The following is a 13,570-nucleotide window of genomic DNA, read 5'->3' on the forward strand; positions in this document are numbered from 1 at the left end:
GCCCCGCCCGGCGGGGCTGGCTCCCAAGCGCGGCCGGCGGCCCCGGCCCGGTCCGGCGAGTCGGGGCCCCTCCCGCGCCCTCCGCCCGCCCCGCCCGCGCCGAGCCCCAGCGCGGGAGCCGCGCGCGCCTGGGCCGCACCACCCGCCGCCGCCGAGGGGGAGCCGCGGGCCCCGGCGAGCGGCCCGCGCCGCCCCGCGCCCCCGCGGCGGCCCGCGCCGGGCCTCGGGCGCCGGGCCCGCGTCGAGCCCGCGCCGGGCCCCGCCGCCCCGGCCGCCGCCGCCGCCCCCGGGGCCGCCCCGGGGGCGCGGGGTGGCCGCCCCCCCCCGCCGCGGCCGGAGTGGGCCGGCCCGAGCGAGCCGGAAGCGCCGGGCCTCCCGTCGGCTCGCGCGCGGCGCGACGGCGCAGGCGCGGGCGGAAGGGGCGGGGCCGGCGCCGGGGCGGCGCGGGCGGCGGCGGCTCCCCAGGCGGCCCGGGCGTGAGGGCGGCGCCGCGGGGCCCCGGCCGAGGGCGCGCGGCCGTGACGTCACCGCCCGCGCCGCGGCCCGGCGGAGGGACAGAGGCGGGGCGGGGGCTGCGCGCTCGGCCCCGGCGCCCCGTCCGCGTCCGTCTCCGCACGGCCGAGCGCGCGGCAGGCCGGGCGCCGCCCCCGCGAGGGCGCCTGGCGAGGGGCGCGGGCCGGGCGGCCGGCGGGGGGCGCGCGGGGGACGGGGCGGGGGAGGCGGCGTCTGCGGGGGCGGCCCGGCGCCTGGCCGCGGGGCTGGGGAGGGCGGCCGCCCGCCGGGCCGCCGAGGCGGGAGTCGGCGCGGGGGCCTCGGTCCCCTCGGCGGGGGGTGTCCGTGGACCCGCCTGTTGGGCCCCCCACTCTGGGGAGCCCTCACCCCCGCGCCGCTGGCCTGTGCCCCCGTCCTCCACACAGAAATACTCTTTCGAAAAGAAAACACCCGCGCGAGGCTGCTGAATTGGGGCCACCGATAAACGGGTGTGCTGTGCCCTCTCCGGACCCGGAGGGGTGACGCTTTGGGGCGGTAGCAGCACCCTGAACCCCTGCACTACCCCAGGCGGCAGCCGAGCCCAGCGCCCACTCCGGGCTGGTGAGCCGCCCTTAGGGAATAGGCGCCAAGCTGCTAGGCCGGCGGGCTCTGTAGGGGAACGTCTCTCAGTTCCTGTTCGCGAGTTCGAGCGCCGAGGCCGGAGGAAAAGGCCCGCGTGGCGCCTGCAGTGTTTGACTCGGGCCGCGCCCGCCGGGGGCTCGGGTTTGGAGCAGTGTTTTCCAAGGGCTTCTTTAAAACTTCTTTAAAACTCTCTTCTCAGCGTCCCCGGCTCCGCCACAGACCCGTAAAGGTGGTGTCCGAGCTCACTACCCCATAGTTTGGGTTCACAGACTGCACGTAGCCGTGTCGTGAAGAGGGCGATAGGCACAGTAAAACAGGTCGGCCTTAAGGGCAGGAGAAACTGGGAGCCCCCAAGTTGTGGGGTCCAGAGGTGGGGGCGCTGGGCGTCATCAGCCGTCGTCCAGCTGTTGGAGGGAAAAGTAGAAGCATCATTCGGGTAAAAAGGGGGTTACACCCAGTCCCCTGCTCAGAGCAAGGCTGCGGAAGTCCTCCCGGAGAGCCCGTGTGGATGGCGTTTTCCTTGAGAAAATATCCTACGTAACTCATCCGTCACTTAAGAAGCAAAAAGCAGAGTCCCTCGTGGGTAAACGGTAGAGCGACGCCCTTGATGGGCGCCTAATGGTGGTCGTGGACTCGTGCCAGGTCTCCACTGCCCACATCGCGGTCCCCATAAACGGTCACAGCACTGCAAGGAAGCGGTGTCCAGCGCGGGGGTGGGCTGCTCCGGGACAGACTGGGGGCATCCAGGCTGCCCAGGCCCATGCCCCTCCCCTAGAATGTATTGCCCTGCACAAAATGGTGATGCTACCCCTGTGGACCCTTAAATACAGCATTCCTTGGGGTCCAGCTGGGGTTCTTGCACCAGGCTCAGCGGCTCGGTCAGCTCCCCCCACTGCTGGGCACCAGGGCTCTGTCACCCCGTGGCCCTGCTCTCTGCAGGCCCTGCTGCTCTCATGTCCAGCCATTTCCCCTGGCCAGAGCCTCGTCTGGCCCTAACATGAGATGCAAGGGAGGCTGGGAAGTGCGGCCTCCGTACGTCAGCAAGAAAGGAACGTTGGTGGTGCATTGCCAATTTCTGTCGTTTTTCTTTTATTTTTTTTTAAAGATTTATTTATGCATACAAGAACGGGTGTAGGCCAGAGGTGGGGGGCGGGTGAGAGGATTCACCAGGGACAGAGTGGGGAACAGAACAGGCTGATCCACTAAAATGCACTGCTGAGGGGAGCAGTGGGGAGACAGGACAGGTCTGCCGCGCCCTGTGGGCAGCTCCCTAGTGAGGTATTGAACTCGTGCTGCAGAGGCTGCGTTCAGCTTCATAGTACTGAGACTTAATGCCTTACACCACCAGGGAGGCCCCCATTTTCTAGTTTAAAAAAAAAAAAGTCCTACAGGCCAAGACTCGAAGTACAATATAACATAAAACCAACCCTTAGAGTTTCTTTAAAAACCAGATCAGGGCCTCCCTGGTGGCACAAGTGTTTGAGCTCAGCGCTGTGAAGCTGTCCGCAGCCTCGGCAGCGCCGGTTCAATTCCCGGCCGGCCAGGGAGGTTCCCATATGGCGCCACAGACCTCTCCTGTCTCACCAGCTGCTCCCCTCAGCAGTGTACTTCAGTCAGTCTGCCTGTTCTGTTCCCCGCTCTGTCTCTGGTGAATCCTCTCTCCCTCCTGCGCATCTGGCCTGTACCCCGGTTCTTGTATAAAAATTAAAGAAATTAAATCTTTAAAAAATAATAATAATTAATGGGCCTCCCCGGTGGCGCAGCGGTTGAGCACTGGGTTGCGAAGCTGCCCGCGGCCTCCGCAGCGCCAGTTCAATCCCTGGCTGCTCCCCGGCCACCAGAGGAGGGTCCCACATGGCGCGCAGACCTCTCCTGCCGCCCGCTGCTCCCCTCAGCAGTGTCCTTCGGTCCTTCTGCCTGCTCTGCTCCCTGCTCTGGCTCTGGTGAATTCTCTCACCCTCCTGCGCTTCTGACTGTACCCAGTGCTTGTATAAATAAATAAATAAACAAATAAATAAATCTTTAAAATAATAATAATAATGATAATTTAAAAATAAAATAATAAAAATAACTAAAAACCAGATCACTGCAGGGGCGTCCCTGGTGGCGCAGGGGTTAACGACAGCCCTATCGCCGGGGCAGCAAACACAAGGTCGCTTTCCCTTCTCCACGCAGCGATGAGTGGACATCCTCAGGTCATGTCCCTCCCAAGATAAGGCTGCCGGGCTTGGCAGCTCAGGGCCGTCGGAAGAGTTGGGCTTGTCCACAAAATGGACGCCCCCTTTTCTCTCAGATGGTTCCCGAGCTCGTGGGCGAAGCCGGTGGGTGGGCTCCGGCTCCCGCCCGCCACCCCCGACGCTGGGCCTCTTCCCCGGCTCTGCCTCCCGCGCTGCGCGGCTTCAGCCACACTCGGTGACAGTTACTGCCTGGGTCGCAGTCCATTTCGGATTTGGACTTTTTCTAATTCATTCTTTAAGAAAAAAAAGGTTTAATCTCAGAAAATAAAAGTAGAAAAAAAGGCAAATACTCTAAAAATATTATTTCTGCTATGGAAAAATCTAACGCTTGTGAGACTTAGCCACTATTCCTCCATCTTGTGTATAACCGCCATCTTGGTAATTCAAGTTTTGCTTACTCAAGACTAATTAGCCTGCATTCCAAAGAGGGTTTATGACCCCCACCCCACTCTGGTCTTATCTCTGATGGCCAGCCACAGTGGAGCCCAGTAATGGGTCTAATTGGCCATAAAATAGAACTGAGCAATGCAGGCCACTGATGGGGTCAAACTAGCCATAAAATAACTGTGTACCCACCATTATTAAGAAATGCACCTGTGTAATCAATGAATGATACACCTATGTAACTAATGAATGACTGCCAACATGATTTAATTTTTAGAAGTCTACTTGTATCCCTATATAAAATCCCTGTCTCCTTTGTTCAGGGCTCCCGACCTCCACCGTTACATCGGTGCGTGTCAAGGGCCCGGTCTCGAGCCCGTAATAAACTCCTTTGTGCTCTTACAGCGGTTGTCTGTGTGTCCTTGGGGGCTGCACTGGTCGACGCTGGGCACAACAACGCTAAAGGTTGAAACTAGTCTGCTGGCTCATAACTATGTAGCCAATATAAACCCCACTTTTGGAACTGGTTGAAGAGGAAGGGGCGATTGTTAAATTCAGAACTTTCTGATTTTAATGTCTCGTGTCAGTTTTAATTTTCTGATTTAATTAGTTTCCTAATTAGAAGGGGTTAAATTAATTAACCTCATTATTTACTATATATTTAATGATTTCCCCTCCATAGGGAGTTACTTAATTTTCAATAATTGGAAAGCTCCTAACGAGAGGGAATATTGCCAAGTTCCACGCATCTTGTCCTCCGATCGGTGGCGGAAGGGTCAGGTTTCGGGGCTCAGGGAGATGCTGATAACGGCTGCTTCCCGCTTGTTCTGAAACATGGTCCCTGTGAAAACTTGGGCTGGTGTCAAAGTGACGGAGGAAGCACCGAGAACCCAGAGGAGGCATCGCAAGAGCAGGGCCGCCCCACACAGGAGGTGGGACTGGGGTGAGCACGACCGTCGGCCCTGCTGAAGAGATGGAGATCCTCGGGGCCGGGCCTTGTCGCGGGGCACAGGACGGGGCAGGCAGCAGACGCCGCAGGGAGCACAGCCCCGAGGGGAAGACGCGGAGAGGAGGCCCATCGTGGGCTCTCTGGTTCCTGTCAGATGCTGCACCGTCGCCCCACGTCCGCAGCAAACAGGCCACCCGGGAGGAGCGAGCCCTCTGGAGAGAGGACGGTGCGGGGCAGCCTGGGCCCCGGCGCGGGGCACGGCCCTCCTGCCCGCCCGCGCGGGGGCTTCTCCTCACCAGCTCCCCCTCCAGGGCCGCCTCCTGCCCGCCTGCGGCCTGCGCCCGCCGGGTTCTCCCCACGGCCCCTCCGCGGAGGCCGCTCTCCCCACGGCCCCGCCCGCGACCACCAGGCCGCCCCAGCAGACCCGTCCCCTCGGGCGTCCGTGCAGGCGGCCTTTCCCCTCCCGGCCCTTCCCCGGCGAGCCCGCCCGGGACCTTAGCCGGCATCTCGCCCGAGGAGAAGCTCGCCGGGGCCTCGCCGGCCGCGGGGAGGGGCCTCTGGGGAGACCTTCCCCGAGTGATCGCGAGGACCCCGCTCTCCCAAGCCAGCGCCTCCCAAGACGACGTCACGATCACTGCTCTCAACCTCAGCGCGCTGGAGACAGCCTGGATTTGAGAGTGAAAGGCATCCTAGGACGCGGGTGGTCTAACAGCCCTGCCGCGTGATGTTGGGTGCAGACGGCACCCTCCGGCAGCACCAGCTAATACTAAGTAGCTGTGGAAAGGGGAGCTCGCAAGCTCACGGGCGGCACAAGCGGCATGATGAAGGGCTCCGTGGTCCGCACACCCGCCCGCGAGCCCACGGCGTGCGTGCTGGAGGCGGGGGCAGGCTCCGGGCTGGTGTCTGTGCGGGTGGAAGTCGGGCCTCGTCCCTTCTACACAGAGACGGTCATGTGACTCGTTTTGAGAGACTAAAAATGAGGCTGTTCTAAGAAACAACTTGAGCTGGGCCTCCCCTGGGGCGCAGGGGGTTGAGCGTAGCACTTGAAGCTGTCCGCAGCCTCTGCAGCGTGGGTTCAAGCCTGGCCGGCCCGCAAGGATCCCACCTGGCGCGCAGACCTCTCCTGCCGCCCGCTGCTCCCCTCAGCAGTGTACTTCGTCAGTCTGCCTGCTCTGCTCCCCGCTCTGGCTCTGGTGAATCCTCTCACCCTCCCATGCAACTGGCCTGTACGCCAGCTCTTGCATAAAAATAAATAAATCTTTAAAAAAAAAAAGAAACAGCTCGAGCTGAGGCGAGTGGGGCCCTCGGCCGGGCAGACACCAGGACATGGCGCCCCAGGCCCCGCATGTCCACGCACGGCTACCCCCGGCCGGCAGCACCACCCGTCCCCAAGGAAAGCCCAAGAGCCAGGCGGCAGGAGGCAGCACATTGGTGGGGGGGTGCAGCTACCGTGAGGCCCAACACAGCCCAGCGGGCGCCTCCGACAACCTCACTGAGCCCGCATGAGCCTCACAAAGCCGTGGTCCTAAAGTGAGGGACCCCACAGCGTGGGGGTCTCCTCAGGAGGAGGGTCTTGAGAGGCTCTGGAACCACAGGTGGGGGAAGACACCCCAACTGCAACAGGGCTTATTTCCTGTAGCAGGTAATGGCCTCCGCACCCCTGTAATGGGCTCCCCAAGTCCAGCCCCTTGAAAGAGTAATGGGGTGCATTTTGAATGCATGACTGTCTCTGGCAGCGATTGTTCACCTTGGGTTCACGGCACCATCAAACACAGTCGTCCATGCGGAAATCTGCGGCCTCCCGCTCGTCCGAGGTTGCTGTCAGCGACCCGCGCGTCGTGCAGGTGGGGTCACGCCCGGAGAGGGCAGGCCAGCGGCCAGCCAGCTCTGGCTGTGAAGGGCCGATGGGAAATATGTCAGGCATTGTGGCCACGGAGGCCCACAGGCGATGGTCACGGGGCAGAGAAGGACTTTATGCACAAAGCCAGGCTGGGGCCCTCGCCACCAGACTCCAGCCTGGCCCCAAGGTCACCCGCACGGTGGAGACAAAGGCTCACACCCAACAGGTGCCTCCGACCCTCGTCAGCTCTTCCCGCTTCTGCTAAGTGCACCCTCAGGAGGGCCGTCCAGACGCTTGACCCGGCAGGAAGGCTGGGGAACTGCCGCGGACCAGCACAGCAGTAGACCATGAGGCCGCCTCAGGGTTGAGAGAAGCGTGCAGGGTGGTCAGGGCGTCGGTGAAAGAAATGACACACAGACACACTTCAAGAGTGAAAATCTGAGTGTCATTTTCTTTGAGTCTGTGACCAGTATATATATGTTTTCCAAAAGCACAGGGACAATGAATATCAATGAAATCAGCTTGCTCATGGGCTCAGCCTGTCACCATCAGGGCGGTGATCTACATAACAAGCAATGACCATTATAGAAGAAGGAAGTTTAGAAAGACAATAAGGGATTAAAGTTTGTAGTTCTAGAAAGACGGGATAAGATTTTTAGCATTCTTGTAGTGGTTCCTGGTGGTCGTTATCTTTTGATAAGCTTCTGTCTTTTCAGGGAACTTCCGCTGTACTTCCCCTGCTTCGGGGTGTTTTGCTGTTCTCCCCCTGCGCGCTGGTCGCCCAGCCGGACCTAGGGACGGTTAGCCCTAAAGGTCACTGCAGGGGGAGGTGCAGCAGGGAACTGGGGCTAATTAATTAGCCCAGACTCCGGGGTCCGCAGAGGAAAGGGCCGCATATTAAGTGCAAACGATCCTGCTAAGTAATATATTTGTGGCAATTTCATTAAATTTTCTCTCAGAGCTTGAAAAATATGTAGCTCCTGGCCGCCAACATTTTCATCCTTGTATAATTATGAAGCCTCCCCAAATACTCATTCTCCAGCCGGGGATGCTGCGGGGCCCGGGCCAGCCGCTGAGGCCGGACGGAGCTGCTTCATGTGAGCCGCGGGGCCCCGCACAGGTGACCACGACGGCGGGCTTCGTGGCGTTTGCTTAGGACCCGCCGCCTCCGAGGCCTGCTCCTCAGGGAGGCTCGTGGGGAAAACAGAATCAGCCGATCTAAAGAAGTTAAAAACAATCCAGCGCCTACCCAGATAAAGACAGGGACTTAAGGGGCCGCTCCCCCAAACAGTAACGAGCCCCCTTTCATCCCAGAGAAGCGGACATTCGCGCGTGACAGCCGGTTCCCCGCCGAGATGTCCTCCCAGAGGAAAATGGCCCCGAGCCAGGTAGGCGGGATGAAACACCTCACGAGGGATAAAACACCTGCCCCTCCAACGTGAACACGTATTTCGAGTGTGAAGTCTAGAGCCAGTTTGAGGCTGTGACTCTCCAAGTGTCATTTCGTCCGGGAACATTCTATTCCGAACAGTCGATCCCGAAGGCGCATTTTTTAAGACTTTAAAAACTACACAGAAGCTCCGAGGCCGAGCTGTTCCCTGAGCCGGGCCCACGGTCACCCCTCAGCTGGGAGGCAGTGCCTGTTCGTCCCTTCAGAGCACGCTCCTCGGGGAAGGCCCCGCAGGGCACACGCGGTGACGCGGAGAGCAGGGCTTGCTAATTTTATCTGAAAGTGTCTGACACCCCGTCCTCTCCGCTCCCTGGGACCAGGGTCTCGGGGCGGCACGACCTCTGCCGTCAGCTGGCGGGAACCCGCCGGGCTGGCGAGGCCTGTGGGGGGTGGCGGGAGAGGGCCTAGCGGCCAGCCGCAGCGCCAGCGGGCGAGGCGCCTCCCTCACTCTGGCGCGAGGCCCTGGTCTTCCGCTGCTGTCTTCTCCCTCCCACTCGCCCGCGGCGCAGCCCGGGGCTCCGGGCAAAGTCAGCCTCCAGCGCCCCGGACCCCTGCAGCTCCCCACTTCCCCGGCCAGGGTGTGGGCGCCCAGCAGCGGGCGCCCAGCAGCCTCCCGAGGCACAGCACGCAGAGGCCGCGCTTAGAGCCACTCTCGGGCGGGCGAGGGCGGCTGCGAGACGCTGCCCTGCGCCGTGGGAGGGAACCGCGCGCAGACCCCGCGCGGGCTGCGGGGAAGATCTGGCAAGTTCCGAGTCATGGTTGATGCGGCTGTGACGTGGGCGATGACATTTCTCAAAACTGACCAGACTGCACTTAAAATGGGTCCATTCTGCTGTGCATCGGCTCGATAAAGCCGTCGGCGGTCGAGTCCCCACCAGAGCGAAGGACGGACGGCTGGGCGGCCACCCCTCCCGCGCCCGCTCCTCAGTCCTCGCGTCACCAACACCTGCGTTTCCTCACCGGCGGCCCAGGACGCACCGACGACCTGTCCTTGCTCTCCGGACCCCAGCTGCTTTCTCTCCCGCCCCTCCCGGCACGGCCTCCCAGCGCATGAGCCTGTCCGCTGCCCTCCCCGGCATCCTCGAGAGCTCGGGGCGGGGGCCGGAGCCGACCCGCGGCGTTCCAGGCCGGCGCCCTCGCCAGGGCCCCCAGAACCGCCACGTCGCTTCCCTTCTGACGGGCACGGGCCTTGCTGCCCGGCGCCAGCACCCGCCTGCGACTGGCTGACGCCCCTTGGGCTCCCTCGGAGCTCCCCCCCACAGGGCGCCCAGAGCCCAGGCTGTCCGCCCCGTCTTCTGAAAAATGAGGAAACGCCTTTCGTGTGCCCCCAGGCTTGGTTAACTGTTAGAATGTGGAATTCCAGACGGAAAACAATTGCCCCTCAATTTTAAGGGCTTGAACCCCTGTCTGCAGCATTCAGCTGCTATTCTCAACTCCTCTCAAAAAACCGCTGACTCTTGGGGCCTCGCTGGTGGCACGGGGGTTACGGCTCGGCACTCTGAGGCTGTCCGCAGCCTCTGCAGCACGAGTCCGACCCCCGCCAGGCAGTGGCCCACAAGCGCGGCGGACCTCTCCCGTCTCCCCCGCTCCCCTCAGCAGTGGATGTCGGCGGATCCCTGTTCCAGTCCCCACTGTCTCTGGGGAGTCCTCTCCCCCCACACTCCTCTGGCCTGCACCCCAGCTCGTGTGTGCATAAATAAATCTTAAAAACAATCTGCCGGTTCTTCTCTAGAGCGAGAAGGCGGCCCGTCTCCTGGAGCCCCAGGCCTGGCCTCCGTCTGTCCTCCCGGGCCCCCGACCACACGCGCGGCTCGCGCTGGCTTTCTGCTCTGGGGAGATCATCTTCTGTGATTGCCTGGAAAATTTATTTCCTGTATTCAGATGCATTTAAATTCATATTATTCGACTTGTGGCTATTTTTAACTCTTCACATTTCCACGTACGTGTTACATGAACTTTCTCTTTTCTTTTTTACTTTTCTGTCTTTGTCCTTTACTTTACGTTCCTGGAGAATTGAGAAAAAGACCCTTGTCTTGTACCGAATTTTCTTTCAAGTGCTCACGTGGAGCAGGTTGGGCACAGTCGTGCCGCTGACCTGAGGGCTCTCGCCGCCCTGCACCCCCCTCCGGCCTGGCCTCCAGCCTCGGCTTGGAAATTCCTCGGAGGCGCTGGGAGACCCAACTGGGAGCTCAGCCCTCCCCTCCCTGTATTTCTGGGGTGGCCCCTCTGGGTCACGCGCTCCAGGAAGTCAACTGTGGTCTTTGCTTGCTGGGGAGCAGCCTGCTGTGCAAGGCGTGTGTGTGTGTGTGTGTGTGTGTGTGTGTGTGTGTGCGCGCGCGCACACACACTCTGGCATGGGGGTGCTTGTGGTCGTGGGGGACGCTGCGTCCTCGGCATTACAGGGGAAGCCCCGGTGCCCTGAGACAGAGGCTATGGGTCAGGGGTCTGGAATGGGGCTGCAGCAGGAGGGGCAGGTGGGGCCCTGCGGACGGGCCCTGGCCCTGAGGAGGCCGGAGGGTGCAGCCTCCGTCAGGTCTCGCACGGACGGCGGCCCTTGACCAGGGGCTGAGGACGCCGGACCCTGCGGGTGCTGGGGCTGTTGAGCAGCTCTGTGGGGATGGGGGGCAGCTCTTGGCAGACCCAGGACAGCGGGGTGCCTCCTCCCCCTCACACCCTGCACCGCCTTGGCCGCCAGAAGCCGGGGTGGTTGAGGGTGACGCTCTGGGCCAGGGGTCGGCCCCTGGGGCGGGAGAGTCGAGGAAGGGCCCATCCTGAAGGCGGAGCCACCTCCGCTGGGCGCTGCGTCCAGGGAGACACCCCGCCGCCCCCACCCTGCTTCCCAGACCCCCTCCCCAGTGAAGCTGCCGCGCCCTCTCATCCCCGCGGGGGGAGCGGCCTCGTGAGGCGCTGCGGGCTTAAGGGGCCTCTGGCCGGAGCAGGGCGTCCACCCCCTGGACGGAGGAACCGCCGCGGGGGCAGGCGGCCGAGCGAAGCCCCCACCTGCGCCCGGGACACGAGCCGCAGCCCCGGGAGGCAGGCGCTGGTGGAAGACAAGGGGTGGCAGCGGCGGTCTGGGGGTCCCGCCCGCGGCCCGGCGGCCGGCCTGGAACTGGCCAGCGCCGGCCCGGGGAGCTGCCCCTCCGGCGCCCGCGGCGGCGTCACCATCTCGCTCGGGGTGACTTGTCCGGGGAGACACCCCCTCCCTCGGCTCCCGCCCCGGCCACCCGAGGGCAGCCGTGGGGGGCGCACGGCCCCGCCCAGGGAATGGCGCCCCCAGAGGCGGAGCAGCCGCGCCCCCAGCGCGGCGTCCCGGGGTGCGGGCTCCGCGGCCGGAGGGGGCGCGGGTCGGGCCGCGTCTGGAAACTTCGGGCAGCTTCTCCGGGTCCCCAAGCGGCCGAGGAGGCCGCCGGGCTTGGGGGAGCCCGAGAGGCCCCTCAACAAGTCCGGTCGGGGCGCGAGCCCCGAGCCGACCCCGACGACCAGGGCGGGGGCCAGGGCCGCGCTGCCGCCTGGAGAGGGCGGTCCGGGCGGGACCCCGCGTCCGAGGCCGCTCCCTGCCCCCCAACCCTGCCGGTCCGGGAGGGGTCACGGGCCAGGCCCAGGGAGCCCCGCCCGCCCACGTCCCGGACGCGCGGCCGCGGGGCGCAGGGCGGCCGCGGGCGAGGGGGGCGGGGGCGGGGGACCCCCTCCCGGGGACGGGGCTGGAGGGCGCTGGCCCCGCGGCAGCCCCGGGCGGCTGAGCCCCTCCCGCGCCCGGCCCGCCCGCCGCCTCGGACCCAGGGCGCCCGCGAGCGGGAGGGGGCGCCGGAACCGGCCCCAGATTCGGGGCTCGGCTCGGGCTGGAGGGGACGCGCGGCCTCACCTGCAGCCCCAGCCGCGCCCCCCGGCCCCTCCCCCCCCGCCCGGCCCCCTCCCCCCCCCCTCCCCCCCGCCCGGCCCCCTCCCCCCCCCCAGCCCCCTCCCCCCCCGTCCCAGCCCCCTCCCCCCGCCCCAGCCCCAGCCCGGCCCCCTCGCCGGCCCGCGACCTGCCCCGCCCCCTCCGCAGCCGGCCCCGCCCGCGGCCCCGCCCTGCCGGGATCGTCCACACCCGCCGCCCAGTCCCCGCCGCGGGCGCCGACCCGGTTCCCCGGAGCCTGGGGCTCCGCTGGGCCTCCCGGCTGCGCGCAAGACGGTCTCCTGCCGCGGGTCTCCCCTGTCCGGGGTCGGGGTCTGCAGCCCCCTCCCCGGGGGCGCCCGGAGGCCATCAGAGGCCGGCCAGGCGTGCACTAGTGTGGACGGAGCAGCGGGGGTCTGCGCAGACGGCGCCTCCCGCCCCAGCCCTGGGAGAAGAGCCGGCAGCTCCAGGGTGCCCCACCGGCAGCTCCAGGGTGCCCCACCGCAGCAGACTCACCTGGCCGGCCGGCTGACCGGGCGCAGGTGCGACTGCCCAGGCTCCCGGGGACACAGGTGATGGGGGGGCAGGAAAGCCTCGCGGAGGCCAGTGACCCTTGGCCAGGATCCTCAGCAATGTGGGGGTGTGCCTCCCCCTGCACAGGGCCCCGGGGGTGACGGGCACACCCTCTGTGGTGTGGCCACGGCGTGGCAGGTCCTCCCCACAGGGACGGCCGCTTCAGCCAGCAGGGGCTAGGTTTGAAAACAGGCTCAGGTCTAAGGAAGAGATTGTGTCCTTCACTGGCCCAGCTGCCCTCAGCCTCCAGTTTCCCAATTTCTATTTTTTTTTTCATTGAAGGACAGAATAGGATCTCCCCCTCAGGTGTGGTCACCGTGCCCTCTCGCCATGGACGCACCCATAAGCCTCCACAGTCCACTGTGCGCTCCCCCTCCAAGAGCTGCAGATCTACGGTCAGCTTCCGGGGGCACCGGGGCCCCTTCCTAAGTGCCACATGCAAGTGACCCTCCGGTATGTGTCTTCCTCCTTCTGGCTTCTCTTAGCATCATCCCCCCAAACTCCATCCATGCTGCTGCAAATGGCACAGGTTGACTTTTTGATGGCCGAGTAGTATTCCACCGAGTGGCCAGACCGCACACCTCATCTTGCTCCACACACCTGTCCTGGGCACTGAGGCTGTTTCCATGCAGTGCTGAGAGAAGCACAGGCGTGTCGGTTTCCTTTCAAATTGTTTGTATTTGGGGGCAGGCGCCTAGGAGTGGAGTTGCTGGGGGGTTTCGCAGATCTGTTTTAGCTTCTCGAGAAGCCTTCACACTGCTTTCCACCGGCTGGAGCAGCCTGCCCTGGGGGAGAGGTTGGGCGGCGCTGCGGTCATCTCCGGGGACGGCCCTGGGGCCACGCGTCACCGGTCATGGCGGTGGCGGTGAGCGATCACTTCTGGAGGCCAGATGCCCCCCCATCACTAGGGCCACATCAACTGCATGGATGTCCGTGAGCCCAGATCTGGCCACCATCACTCCCAGGCCAGGAGAGGCCTCCCCTTGTCACCCTGCTGCTTCCGTGGGGGGACACCCTGGGCCTGCTAGCCTGACATAACGTCTCTTCCAGAGAGACCTTCCCCTTGCCTTTTTGTCCCCCCATGCTGCCTGCCATGGCCATCAGTTTTCCAGGGTTTGGGAGCTCCAGGCTGCCAGTGCGCTTGCCCATC

This window comes from Talpa occidentalis, unplaced genomic scaffold (genome assembly GCF_014898055.3).
Source record: "Talpa occidentalis isolate TD23 unplaced genomic scaffold, MPIMG_talOcc4v2.1, whole genome shotgun sequence".
NCBI classification, from domain to species: Eukaryota; Metazoa; Chordata; class Mammalia; order Eulipotyphla; family Talpidae; genus Talpa; species Talpa occidentalis.